Below are 13,858 nucleotides of genomic sequence, written 5' to 3'. Positions count from 1 at the left end.
AGCATCCGGTGGCAAGGCGTGGGGAGAAAGCAACGGTCAGGATTTAGCCACGTGTTACCTCCGAAGTTAAATAAGAAAATTAATTATTTTCTAAAATTCGTAACTTTTGCATACGAGCTCCATTTTTTACATTCTTTATATCCACACGTAGGTAGTGACGTGATCCACAACTTTCGTTTAGACTCAGTCGGCTAATTTTGATTTTATTTTTAAAGTTATATTTTAATAGATTTAGACAAATAAAGTCCGTTAAAAATCCATGACTTTGTCATCCGACGTCCGTTTTTGACTGTCTTTATATCGTTGAACTCCTATTAACGAGATCTTCAATTCTCGTTTAGGTTGCGTCGGCTAAAAATCGATCGATCTAAAATTCGATTTCCAGGTTGTATACTACTATGCATAATCTTAGAAAAATCATAACTTCCTCTAACGAAGTCAGATTTGGACGTTCTCTATATGCACGCTCTCTGTTTAACGTATACTATGACTCTCGTTTAGATCGCTAAGGCTAAAAAGTAGTTGATAAAAAATTCACTTTTTACGTTACGTGGAGCCGTGCCGGTTTTGTCGCAAAATTTCAACGGGTCATAATTTCTTCGTTATAAGTCGGATTTCAGCGTTCTTTATATGTACTGAATCAGAATCCTTGTGACATATACTATAACTTTGGTTAAGATTATTTATTCTAAATAATCTTCTATCAAAAAGTCATTTTTAACGCTTATTGTCTCTAAATTGATTAGCCCGAATCTGCGGGCGTTACAGTTGATGCCAAAGAGATGCAGTGGTGGAAAGAAGGGCGACAGTAGCAGGAGTAACAGGATAGAGGTTGCCCGTGGTATCGCATCTAAGGAGTGTTTGTTTGGTCAAGAAATCCTTCACAGAAAAACCATAAGGATCAAATTCAACAGTGGCATTATTATCAGTAGTAAATTTACGCACAAAAATAAGGTTTTTAATGATATCGGGTGTAACAAGGACATGATTTAAATGCAAGGGGCGGTGAGTGGAAGGAATAGTTGTATGACCTGTGAGAGTGACAAGGATAGTGGAACCATTACCAACAAAAACCGAATTGTAAGTACACTTATTACTAATGGAAGAGAGACTACCTGCATCAGACGCGAGGTGGGAGGTCACACCCGTGTCCATATACCAGCTTGCATCTCCGGGGTCGTTGAGTGTCATAGTAGCGGCATAGAATTTGAAAGCTACAAGGAGCTCCGTGGGATGATCAGGTGGAAGTAGAGGAAACCAATGACATGGTGGCGACACAGAAGTTAGATCAATCGTGTGTGGTAAGCAGTCAGAGAAGTGGAGGAAGTCGGTGAAGCCGTCGGGTGTTTGCCCTGCCTGTAACACATGAATCTTGGTATGTTTCTTTATTTTCCTTGTTATTATAAAAGTTACATTTTTAGTCCTTGGGCAGTACGCGGGGCGTACCACATGGTACGCTTAGCGTAGAAGTTGTGAAGCGAGTACGCAGGATGTACCACATGGTACGCTTAGCGTACTTATACAAGGTGGGTACGGGACTCCGGAGACGTACGCTGGGCATACATTTATGTACACGGGGCGTACATGAGACATATTGAAACCCTAATTTAGGGTGTTACACCCTATATAAACACCTTAAGACCCTAGGGTTGGCCTCTTTACCAGCCCCCAAACCTCCTAAAATCCAAAATCGTCCCTTAAGCTTTCTTGGTGGTGTTCTTGATCCCTTGAGAGGATTTTAGTGGTTGTTTTACTTATTATGAAGGAAGCTTTGAAGATTGAAGGTGCTTTGCTTAGAAGGAAGGTCATAGTTCCATAATCATCTCACTTGTTGCAATCTCTTTGAGGTATCAAGTTCATACCTTGGCTTGTAAATGTTTAGATCTCCTTATAGTTTTTTTTGTTATGCTTTTGGTCCCATTTTGGGTTGATAGAAGATTTAAGACGTTTAAGGGCTTGTTCTTTTATATCTGAACTTGTTATGGACTCCTTAAGCATAAAGGTGCAAGCTTTGTGGGATTTTTGGTCACACGCATGCATTAAGTCACTTATTAAGTCCTTTTTAAGCTTAAGTTCGTCATTTAGCCATGCATGAACGTAAAGTTAGAAACTTTACGTGATATTCTAGCTCAAGGAAGTCAGATCTATGTTTTGGGGCTATGTCTTAAGGGATTAAGGGCTGAAATCAAGTTTTGGCTGAATGGGTGAGTACGTTGGGCGTACAAGTAGGTACGCTTAGCGTACAAGCCGTCAAGCGAGTACGTTGGGCGTATGTGCTGAGTATGCCCCGCATACTCAGTCTGGTGGACTTCGCATGTTTGGGCTTCAGAATTGGGCTATTCTTTGGGCTTAGTGGCGTGGGGCCTTGTTGGGCCATCTGAATATAAGAGTTTGGACTAGGAAAAATTGGTGTGCCTTAGGGTAAGGCCCATGTAGGGATTTGGGGCCCAATTTGGAAAATTGGGCCATATGTGGGCCTTAGATGGTTAATTGGTTTTTGGGCTTTTTAGATTGAAAGTTTGGGCCTTAGTCTTGGACCAAACTAGGTAATGGGAAAATAGTATTTTTACCCTAAGTATGGATTGAAGGATATAGATTTGAATCCAATTGTTAACTGGGTGTTATTTGATATTGATAGCTCACGGATTCGTCGGACTAGCAGCCAAGGATTATCAGTGTGATTCAGCAGTCCGAGGTGAGTTTCCGCACCATGTTTAGCGGGTCGAAGGCAGCAATGCCGACCCATGATCTGTTATGTTAGAATACTCATTATCTGTGTGACACTTGTATGTGTATGTGCTTGTATACTTAGTGGGCGGGGCTTGATGATTATTCTGTATGCTATTACTTGTTATGTAGTATGAATTGTATGTGGGCGGGGACCGTTATGCAAGTTAGGGCGGGGCCCGTTATACTCATTGGGCGGGGCCCGTTATGCGAGTTAGGACGGGGCCCGTTATACTCATTAGGCGCTGCCCGTTATGCGAGTAAGGGCAGGGCCCGTTATACTCTTTGGGCAGGGCCCGTTATACTCTTTGGGCAGGGCGTGTTATGTGTTATATGTTTGGTATGTGGTATCTTGGGGAACTCACCAAGCTTTGTGCTTACGGTTTTTAGTTTATGTTTTAGGTACTTCCAGTTCCAAGGCTATGGGCTTGGGATGATTGTAGAGCACACACCACCTCGTTTCGCTTTTTGTGATTCACTCTGATTGATATGTTGTTTGAGACATGTATTTTATTTGGTTTGTACCGATGATGTTTTGAAAATACTGATTTTACTAAATTAAAAATGAAATTTTGGAAATACTGATTTTACTAAATTTAAAATGAAAATTTGGAAATACTGATTTTACTGAATTAAAAATGAAATTTTCGGGTCTTATTTTTGGGACGTTTCAAGTTGGTATCATAGCCTTAGTTTGAGGGATTCGGACATGCTCTCGGGTGTGTTTGAACTCAAACTGAGGATTTGGTAAAGTTTTTCTAAAAGAAAATATAGTTTTAAGAAAAGAGTTTTTCTAAGATAAGAAAGGGTGTGGTGCATGCAATCAGCTGAGCTCAAGTAACGTTTCCCAAAATACCCATACATGTTATCTGATATGATCTGATCTGTGAATCTGTGAATCACATGCTAGTTAGGGCTAAGGATTTGCTCAGTTTTTGCATGATAGAATGATAGGAGAGATGCCTTTGTATGCCTATTGTATGAGCTTGTAGACTTGCATGCTAGTATTGTTCAGTCAGTGATAGGGTGGCCTGATTAGGTGATATTTGATTCTGGTTACTTGATGCCTGAATGTTGCTTGCTTTGTGCTTTATAGGAGTTCTAACTAGCTTTAGCTAACCAATAAGCGAATATGCTAAGTTACATATTATGAGAACTAAATAATTTTAGAAGGTTTGGTATTAACTATATTGCGTAACTCTTGTCTGAGTCCAACCGTTGTAGTGTGAGACCTCTCATTCCAAGAATTATCTGGTTTTAGTAATATGTAATTGTATTCGTGAGCTAGTTAGAAGAAGTTAGCGGAAGTTCCTTCTGCAGTTGATGGTGGAGAGTGGTGTGGAGTTTGCCCTAGGGAAACCTAGGATGAGGTCTAGTGCTGGGAGCCCTATCTGTGAGGGGAAATTTTATGGATATAAAGTGACTTGGTGGAGTCAAGGAAATCCTTGAGGAAAGTACGGATTGATGTGGAAGGAAGTATTGGCCCGTACTACTGGAAGCAGAGGATCTATACTCGATTCAGGGAGAGTTGCGATGAAATAAGGAATATTGTGAGTTTGTGATTCCTCGATGTATATATTTTGATGCGTATTCTGATTGTTTATATGGTCTATTTTCAGTATGGTGACATTGCGAGGCAGACCTGTTGGGAGTTCTGGTGCTGGAGTGGGCTCGGGCTCTGGATCTGGAGCCGGGCAGCTAGATGACCAAATGAGGGAGTTCATCTCGTCTGAGATTACACGTAGTATCCTTGAGCAGACTCCTGTAGGGATGAAAGTGGGTCCAAACCCGGACAGGATGGACCCGGACCCGAAAAACCCGAAACCGATTAATAGGATTTTGTAGAACCGGTTCCGGTTCGGTTCTGGGTACGGTGCCGGGTAAAGTGGGTTTAGAACCGGAAAGACCCGGAAACATCAAAGTGGGTAGGTTGGAACCGGATAAAGTGGGTTTGGAACCGGAAAACCCGAAAAAACCGGAATTTTTTGGTAATTACTTACTACGTAGTGGGTTGAACTTTGAAATTTTCATATTGATATCCCGACTTTGGGGGACTGTAATTCATTAAATATGCAACCAAAATTGACAAAATTTTAGTCTAAAATCATGTACAAACTCTAAAATACACTCTGGAAAAAACCTCATATAAATCCGATTTTAAACGAATGAGATATGCATGTGTTAACATTTTCACATAATACAAAGTACAAAAACAAATAGTTGAAAAGTTGAAAATTTTCAGCTTTATTATCCCAACTTTGGGGAATTGTAAATCATTGAATATTAAACGAAATATGACAAAATTATAGTCTAAACTCATGTAAAAACTCTAAAATACAAGTTGGAAAAAACCGCATGTCAATCCAACTTCAAACGAATTACTTATGCATGTTTTAAAATTTTCACAGAATACAAAAAACTGAAAAACTAAAAACTTCCAGCTTTGATATCTCGACTTCGGTGGACTGTAAGTCAATGAATATAAAACCAAAAATGGCAAATTTATAGTCTAAACTCATGTACAAACTCTAATATACACGTTGGAAAAAACCGCATGTCAATCCGACTTGAAACGAATGAGATATGCATTTTTAAAAGTTTCACAAAAACCGGTTCCGGCCCCGTAAAAGTGGTTCCGGTTCCTAATACCGGTTCCAGTTCTTAGACCCGGTTTACCCGAACCCGATGGACCCAAACCCGGATTACCCGAAACCCAGATAAAGTCCATTTTCAAACCCGGAACTGGAACCGGTTCTATATATTCCGGTTGTAACGGTTCCGATTCTGGTTCGGTTTTCCGGTTCTAAATCTCATCCCTAGACTCTTGTGATCATTGTTATGGTCAATGAGGGTATTATGGAGAATCTGGATGAGCGGTTGAGCGCCTTTCGCGCAGAGATGGTGGCCTTGGTTGGGGCGCGTTCATTGACTTTCAGGGAGTTACGGGCATGTGGAGCACCAGACTATCATGTGGCGAAGGACCTGATAGCGAGCAAAATGTGGTTAGTGGACGTTGCTAATGCCTTCTGCACCAGCCGTTGCCCCGAGGGGGACAGGGTCAGACCAGCTTCCTGCCTTTTGAAGGACAGTGTACGAGACTGGTAGGAGGAGGTAGGACGTGCAGTGGGCGATGATGTTGTTGATGTGATGTCATGGGAGGATTTCTCGACCAGGTTCCGAGCTGAGTTTGCACCGGTGATTGAGGAGTAGCAGTTTGTGCAATAGTTTCATGATCTCCGCTAGACTACGGAGACGGTGGCTGAGATCACCACGATGTTCCAGGAGAGGGCACTTCTAGTTCCGCATTATGTGGCGGATGAGGAGATGAAGAAGTCCCGATATCATGAGATGTTAAGGAGTGATATTCGACAGTTTGTGAGCCGATCCAGCTGCAAGACGCTGGAGGATATGATAGCGAGGGCTAGAGAGAGAGAGGAGGGTTGATCTTGAGATGGAGAGGAAGAGGAAGCCATATGAGGTTCGTTTTTTTGGATTAGGTGTCTAAGCCCATAATGCAGGGGCTGTTTCGCAAATCATTGATAGTTGTGAAACTGGGCTCTTGGACCCCTTGGATAGGATTGGACGAAAAACTATAGGGAGGCACTATAGATTTTCGTCCAAGGGCTTCTAAAGGAGAAGTCCATGGGCTGATTAAGCCCTAAACAGGAAATTAGGGGTTCCACCTGAAACCCCTAACCGCCACAAGTATATAAGGAGTGTTTCTCTTGGATTTTCAACTAACCTGACCCTTGAAAGAACCATAGATGAATTTCTAAGTGACTATCCTCCTCTCTCCTCTCATCCTCTTGCATTTGGTGCTTGTGAACCATTAGAGGTGCAACATTTGGGGCACTGAGCTTTCAAGAGTCAAGGATATTCAAGGTTGTCTTGTTATTACTATATAACAAGTGAGGTAATCTTCTAACCCTAATTTCTATATGAATTTCGAAATTATATGCTAGATCTAGGTTTATTTCATTGGTATTCAACTTGCATGTTCAATTAGAGAAAATCTTAGATCCAAAGCAATTAGGGTTGCATGAACACATATGTTTGTTGTTATGCTCAAAACCCATTAGTGGTATCATAGCCTTGGATGTTTTTCAATTGGATTGATGCAATAGTGAACTGTCCAAAGAAGAAGCAAATCGTTTTTTGCTGTCTGATCCAGGAACTCGACGAGTTCATAGATGAACTCGACGAGTTGGGTTTAACTCGCCGAGTTTAGTGCCTAACTCGACGAGTTGAGTCGTCAGATCCCTGATTTTTCGATTTTGATATCTTTATTTGATTGGGATAATTGCCTTAATTTGTTTTTTATGCCTAAAACTGAATTTTCTGAAAGGTAATATGATATCCTTATCATAATTAAAGGATTTGGTTAAGTTTGGATAATGAAAAGATTATTTTCTTAATTTAAATTTAACCTGGTATTTGAAAAGTTTTAAAATACACCCCTTTGGTTTTATAATTTAAATTTAAAATTAAAAGTTTTAATTTTGGAAATTTAAATGGAAGACCCTAGAAGATATCCTTATGGATTTTATTAATAATTTAATTAAAAGATTAATTAAAGAACAATTAATAAATCCATGAGGGCATATTACATAGCGCCAATAGGGTGTTGAGCGAGCGCCACGATGACAGATCTCTTTCCATGCTTACCGTGGAGTTGTCTAATGCCTTTAACCTTGTCGACGGATCTGCATTACTTCATGAGGTCGGATTGAGGTAACCTTCTATATCCTTGTGGGTAAAATTCCTCTATGGTCAAGCAGCAAGGTTGTATTTAGGCAACACACATATTTGGTCCAGTATTGGGGTTCAGCAAGGAGACCCCTTGGGACCACTTCTCTTTGCCCTTGTGTTGCACCCGCTCTTGCATAATATTAGTGGCAATTGCAGGCTTCTTCTCCATGCATGGTACCTTGATGATGGCACACTTATTGGAGATTCGGAGGAGGTGGCCAAACCGTTGGACATCATTACGGTGATTGGTCCAAAATTGGGCCTTCAACTGAATATCAAGAAAACCGAGCTCTTTTGGACCTCATGCGATGGTAGGAAGCTACGTGAGGGGCTATTCCCGGCTGACATCAGGAGGCCGCATTTGGGGGTAAAACTTCTTGGGGGAGCTATTAGTAGAGATGTTAGTTTCATTAGCAACTTAGCCATAAAGAGAGCCGAAAACGCTGTGAATTTGATGCGCCTTCTTCCTCAATTGTCTGACCCCCAGAGTGAGCTCCTTCTGCTTCGGTCTTGTATGGGTATTGCTAAGCTTTTCTTTGGGTTGAGGACGTGTCAACCCGTTCACATGGAGGAGGCGACAATATTCTTTGACAATGGGTTGCGCGGGGCAATTGAGGACATTGTGGTTTGTGGTGACCCTTTATTTGGTGACATACTGTCACAACTGGCATTTTTTCCAGGAAATTCTGTGATCATGTAAACGTCATCTATGATAATACTTGTAACTCTAACTTGATATCATACACTACGTTCACTCTATGACCACAAACTTAATCAAGATTCACAAGTGAAGTTCAAAACTCTACACAAAGTATCCAAATGGTCAATTGGGGAGTTGAAAACCCTAGAGATCCAGGTTCAAGTTCATTATGGACTAGGATTTCCTTATTGGGCCTAATGGACCAATAAGCATTCAATCCAACTACATTGGGGATAAAAACCCTATTTGGATTCTAAATGGACCCAATTCATAAATCTATAACATTTTGGACCATTTGGGCCTAGAATGATTCATTCTAACCCTAATGGGCCTTATTGGGCCATAAGAGAATTAATTTGCCTTAATGGGCCATAAACTCCCTTTCTTTCTTTCAAATGGGCCGTGGACCGTCTATTGAGCCCAATGGGCCGAAAAATAATATTGGGCCTATAAAATTCGATCAAGCCAAGAGTTTGGACCCAACACCATTTCTTCATCCTCTTTCCTCCTAGCCCATTCTCGGCCCAATGAGTAAAAGAAAAGAAAAATAAAAGGAAATTAGGAGGATTAATGAGAGTTAGCCACCTCCTTATTGCATGGTGGATCTCCATGCACATCACCTCACTCCCTCTCTCCTCTCTATTCTTCTTCTCAGCCGAAACACCTCACACCACCCTCATTCTCTCAAACACTCTCAAGAACATCCCTCCCCTTCCATCAAAGATTTTCGAGAATTAGAGCTTAACAAGGAGACTTTTCATCCAAAATCACTTCAAGCTACACTCTTGTGGTAAGATCTTGAAAACTTGAGTTGATTTAATCCATGTTTAGCTAACTCCCTCATTATAAACACCTATTCTCGTGATTTTGCTTCCTAGAACCTCCTAAGTTCGAAAACCACTCAAGGAGCTTGCTAGAGCCAAAAATCACATCAACTTCTTCCACTTCTTCTTTAAAACCGAGAACAACAAGCAAAGGTGAGTTCATACCCCCTTTTTTTCGGTTTTCACTTGTTTTTGGGGGAGAATACAAGTATTTATGTGTAGATCTATGAATTTATGCATGTTATGTGTGATTTTCTTGGCTTTTGTTGTGTTTGTGTGATAAACTCGATGGATCTATAAAACTCTAACACAAATAAGTAAGAATCACAAACAAAAACACTCTAGACACTATACTACAAAGTTAAAAGTGTTATAAATGCCTAAGTTGTGAAAAACCAAACAAAATCTTGTATAAGGATCATTTTTGGCAAATAAACAAAAGTTTGGGGTCAAGAGTGACACCTACGGTTTTATAGGGGCTAAAAGGGTATTATTAGCTTAAAAATGAGCTTTTATAACAACCATATTTTTCTAAGGGTCAAAAGTGTAAAATTTGACATTTTGGGCCTTATGTGGGCCTCACGGCCTATTGGGCCCAAATTGCAAAAATATCAATTTTTGGGGATTAAAATGTCATTTAATCAAAACTTGAGCCAAAAATGAGAATAAACGAGATTAAGGGCTGAAAATGACACTATCTCAAGATTTGGACCAAAAATGTTAATTTTATAAAAATTGGGCCGAAAATGTTATTTTATGCAAATAAGGGCTGAAATTGTAATTTTCTGCAAAAATGGACTGAAAATGTCATTATATGTATTTTTGGGCCAAACCTGTCAATCACTAAACATTTGGGGCGAAAATGTAAATTTTATAAATTTATGGACTAAAATGTTGTTTTTGATTTAAAATAGACCAAAATGACATTTTATGTAAAAATAAGCCTTTAAATGATCAAATTAGTTCTTAAGGGACCTAAAGGGTAACTTCTAATAAATACGAGTTCAAATTATAGAATTTTAACGTATCAAACTAAAAATATCATTATAACAAAACATTGGATTTTTTTATAACGCTATGGATAAATAATTCGATTAAACGAAATACAACAATGGTGCGATTATTGGGCCTAGTATTTGCTATACATGTTTATTGGGCCTTCGTGATCCAATTACAAGTTTATTGGTCCCAATGTGTTCATCACATGTCTATTGGGCCTCAGTGACACAATTACAAGCTAAATGGGCCAAATTTAGCTTTTACATGTTATTGGGCCTTAGTGGCCCAGTTACATGCTAATTTAGCCTGAAAATAACTTATACGTCTAATGGGCCATAGTTGCCTTTTCTTCATGTTTGTTGGGCCTTATCTTTTCATTTCATACATCATCTAGTGTTCGAACTTCTAAATACATATAACATTATATCAATTCATGAGGAGACAAATGGGATCTAGTGAGACGTGTCGGTTGAGACCACTGAGTGTATGGCCGTAGCTTGTAGTTATAATCAGAGTCTCCTGGAGGGAGAGCGAGAGTTTGTGTATAGATCTATACGGGGGTGACTCCCCCACACCTGAGCTGTTCGCTACAGTTAGACTAGGCCAGTCTAGGGTGACAAAACCTTGATCGAAAATCCGGCATTTGGAAAAATGCCAAGACAGGCAATCAGTCACTATCATGTATGGTTATACGACTCATATAGAGATCCATTCCCATCTCGACATTACGGAAAATTAAAAACTCGTAAGTCATATTGATATAAAACATTTCGACAGTGCAAAGACCGTGACATTTTTATAAATCAGAAAATATCGGATTTTTTGGGGAAATACTATTATTCAAATACCACTTACTTACAACAGAAAGAATACAAAGAAAGTTGAACTGCATTTCTATATGTCACTACTATGAAATTCACACATGCATATATTCTCGATTTTCACATCATTTTTCAGACTTTTTACAGAAAATATCAGATTTTCTGGGTTTTACAAACAATACAAAGACTTTCATTCAAACATGCTTATGAACTCACCAACAATATATATGTTGACCGTTTTCAAAATAACTTGTATTATCAGGTAATCGTTAAACATATGGACTTTCAAGTGTGTATGGATTTATTTTGTGTAATGTCACTCATCGTACTATTAATACTTTGGATTTATGTAACCTAAGACAATGTACTTGATGTTAACAATACCAGCTGTAATATGTAATGTTTGGTGATGAATGTGTTATGTTTCATGTATATTCATTGTGATGATATTTCAATTGATAGTCACACGAGCGCTCGGACGTTTCCACCGTCTGGTTCGGGGTTTGACTCATATAATGGCGAATTGCTTCCTTACCCATCAGGTTTGGTGGTTTGGGTTTATACTCGGAATTAGAGGCTACTTCATATGCTTTTGTTTCCTCAAGGGCCCAAACTTGGGTATTGCAATGTAACATCCGGATTCCCAGGTATCTTATTTTAAGTATTTATCTTGAGTTTTAGGGAGGGACTCGGCGAGTAGGCGCTCAGACTCGCCGAGTAGGATCGCGAATTCTTGTCTGGAATTAATGATCGGACTCGACGAGTCGATGCGTGGACTCGGCGAGTCCGTGCTGTAAAGTGAAACCCTAAATCTCAGGGCCTGAGCCCTATTTAAAGTCCCTTATGGCCGTCATTTGCGGCCACTACTCCCCTGTGAAAACCCTAGAGAGAAAAGAGAGCTTAGGGAGCATTTTGGAGGCTAATTCTTTATCCTTTGGTGTGACCTTGCAAGAAGGAGTGAGAAAATCCAAGCTAGATCGGTTGTGGAGCTTGGATCTGTGTTGTTCACACTGAGATTCACATTTTGAGGTACAAGTTCTTTCCCATTTCGTGTATTTGATAGATTCCTTGATTCTAGGGTTTCCTTTGCACAATTTTAAGTTAGATTGTGAAGCATATGAGGTCCCTTTGGGTATAGATGATAGATCTGGACCTTGAGAGGTCCAAAAGGTCCCAAGCTTCCAGCTTTATGAGGTTTCATGTGAGCCTTGAGAGTAAAACCCCATTTTAAAGGTTATTTCTTCATTTTTGGTCTTATAAGCATTGCATGAACGTAAAGTTTGAACCTTTACGTGACTTTCGAGTGTTAGAAGGTTAGATCTACTGGTTGGTGAAGCAGATCGGACCTCAAAAGATCGTTTGAGTGTTTTCATGGGAGGAACTCGCCGAGCCCATAAGGGACTCGACGAGTCGAGTCGGGTTGCCCCGCGATTCGCGACCTGTGATAACCCGTTGAGTGTAGGGTTGACTCAGCGAGTCGAGTGAGTACCAGGGGCGAAGATGTAACATCCGGATTCCCAGGTATCTTATTTTAGTTATTTATTTTGGGTTTTATGGAGGGACTCGGCGAGTAGACGCTCAGACTCGCCGAGTAGGATCGCGAGTTCTTGACTGGATTAATGACCGGACTCGACAAGTAGATACGTGGACTCGGCGAGTCCGCGCTGTAAAGTGAAACCCTAAATCCCCAGGCCTGTGCCCTATTTAAAAGCCTTTATGGCCTCCATTTGCGGCCAATGCACCCCAGAGAAACCCTAGAGAGAGCAGTGAGAGAGTTGAGAGCAAGAAGAGGCTAATACATCACTTTTGGTGTAGTTTTGCTAGAAGGAAGAAGGAAACACCCATCTAGAGCGTGAAGGGAGCTTGGATCTGGGCTAATCATCTTGAGAGTTCATCTCTGGAGGTATAATCCTTTCTATTTCGTGTTGATATGATAGATTTCATGATTTTAGGGTTTTTACCTCCATTTTATGTAAGATCTAGTGAGTATGAGGCCCCCTTTGTGTTAATAGCATCAGATTTGGACCATGAGAGGTCCATAGAGTCACTATCCCTCAGCTTTATGCAAGCAAATGAAAGATTGGGGACTAGGTTGTCATTTTTAGAGTTATTTCTCCATTTAGGACTTGTTGTGGGTTGCATGCACGTAAAGGTTGCACCTTTACGTGACATTTGAACATTTGAAGGGTAGATCTGATAGTTAGGGAAGCAGATCTGACCTTAGGAGGTCATTTGAGGATGAACATGGAGGCAACTCGCCGAGTCCATAAGTGGACTCGACGAGTCGAGTCGGGGTTGCCCCGTGATTCGTGACAGGTGTAACCCGTCGAGTGGAAGGATGACTCGACGAGCCAAGAGAGGCTGAAAGGATTGAGAGGACCCGCATGGACTCGCCGAGTCGCCCTTGTACACTCGACGAGTTGGGTCAAAGTTGACCGTTGACTTTCGTTGACTTTAGGGTTCTGGTCAAGACTGATTCAGGAGAGTTCAGGGAAGGGTAGAATGGCCTTCTACCCAATCTGTAGAGATGAGATCATGAGTGAATATTGATCGGGGATGTTATTTGAATAATAAGAGGAGGCTAAGTCGGGAAGTTGAGCACGAGAGTTTATCCGATTTCATTGAGGTGAGTCTTCTCACTATACATTACCTAGAGTGGTATTTATGTGTAGACCAGAGGGTCTTGTATGCTATGTGTATATATATGAGTTATGTGCATTGTGTTGTATGTATGCTATGTGTTGAACAGACCGGGCCGGAGGGCCCAACGATATAGACCGGACCGAAGGGTCCAACGACACAGACTGGACCGAAGGGTCCGACGAGCTATGACCGGACCAGAGGGTCCAACGAGCTACGGGACTGGAGGGTCCCGCTGAGACACATCGACCGGAGGGTCGTATTGTAGCCTCGAGTGGCGTATGTGTTGCATGTGGTATTTTGGGGAACTCACTAAGCATCTATGCTTACAGTTGTTGTGTTATGTCTTTCAGGTACTAGCGAGGATCGCGGGAAGGCGCCGGCATGATCCGTACACA

At 40.9% G+C, this 13,858-nt stretch overlaps 1 long non-coding RNA gene across 1 annotated transcript; it reads left to right on the top strand.

Annotated features, from left to right (window-relative positions):
• The first annotated feature begins 713 nt into the window (after positions 1-713).
• On the top strand, positions 714-12,694 carry LOC145120484 (uncharacterized). Its single transcript, XR_013714215.1, has 6 exons — positions 714-1,375; positions 1,766-1,847; positions 2,639-2,695; positions 11,283-11,467; positions 11,773-11,849; positions 12,636-12,694. It is a non-coding gene; the product is annotated as an uncharacterized LOC145120484 (long non-coding RNA).
• The last annotated feature ends 1,164 nt before the right edge of the window (positions 12,695-13,858 follow it).

This window comes from Lactuca virosa, chromosome 6, assembly GCF_052849685.1.
Source record: "Lactuca virosa cultivar CGN04683 chromosome 6, Lactuca_virosa_CGN04683_v6, whole genome shotgun sequence".
Lineage (NCBI taxonomy): Eukaryota > Viridiplantae > Streptophyta > Magnoliopsida > Asterales > Asteraceae > Lactuca > Lactuca virosa.
The sequence above is the reverse complement of the archived record's forward strand: the minus strand, read 5'-3'. Positions and strand labels throughout refer to the sequence as shown.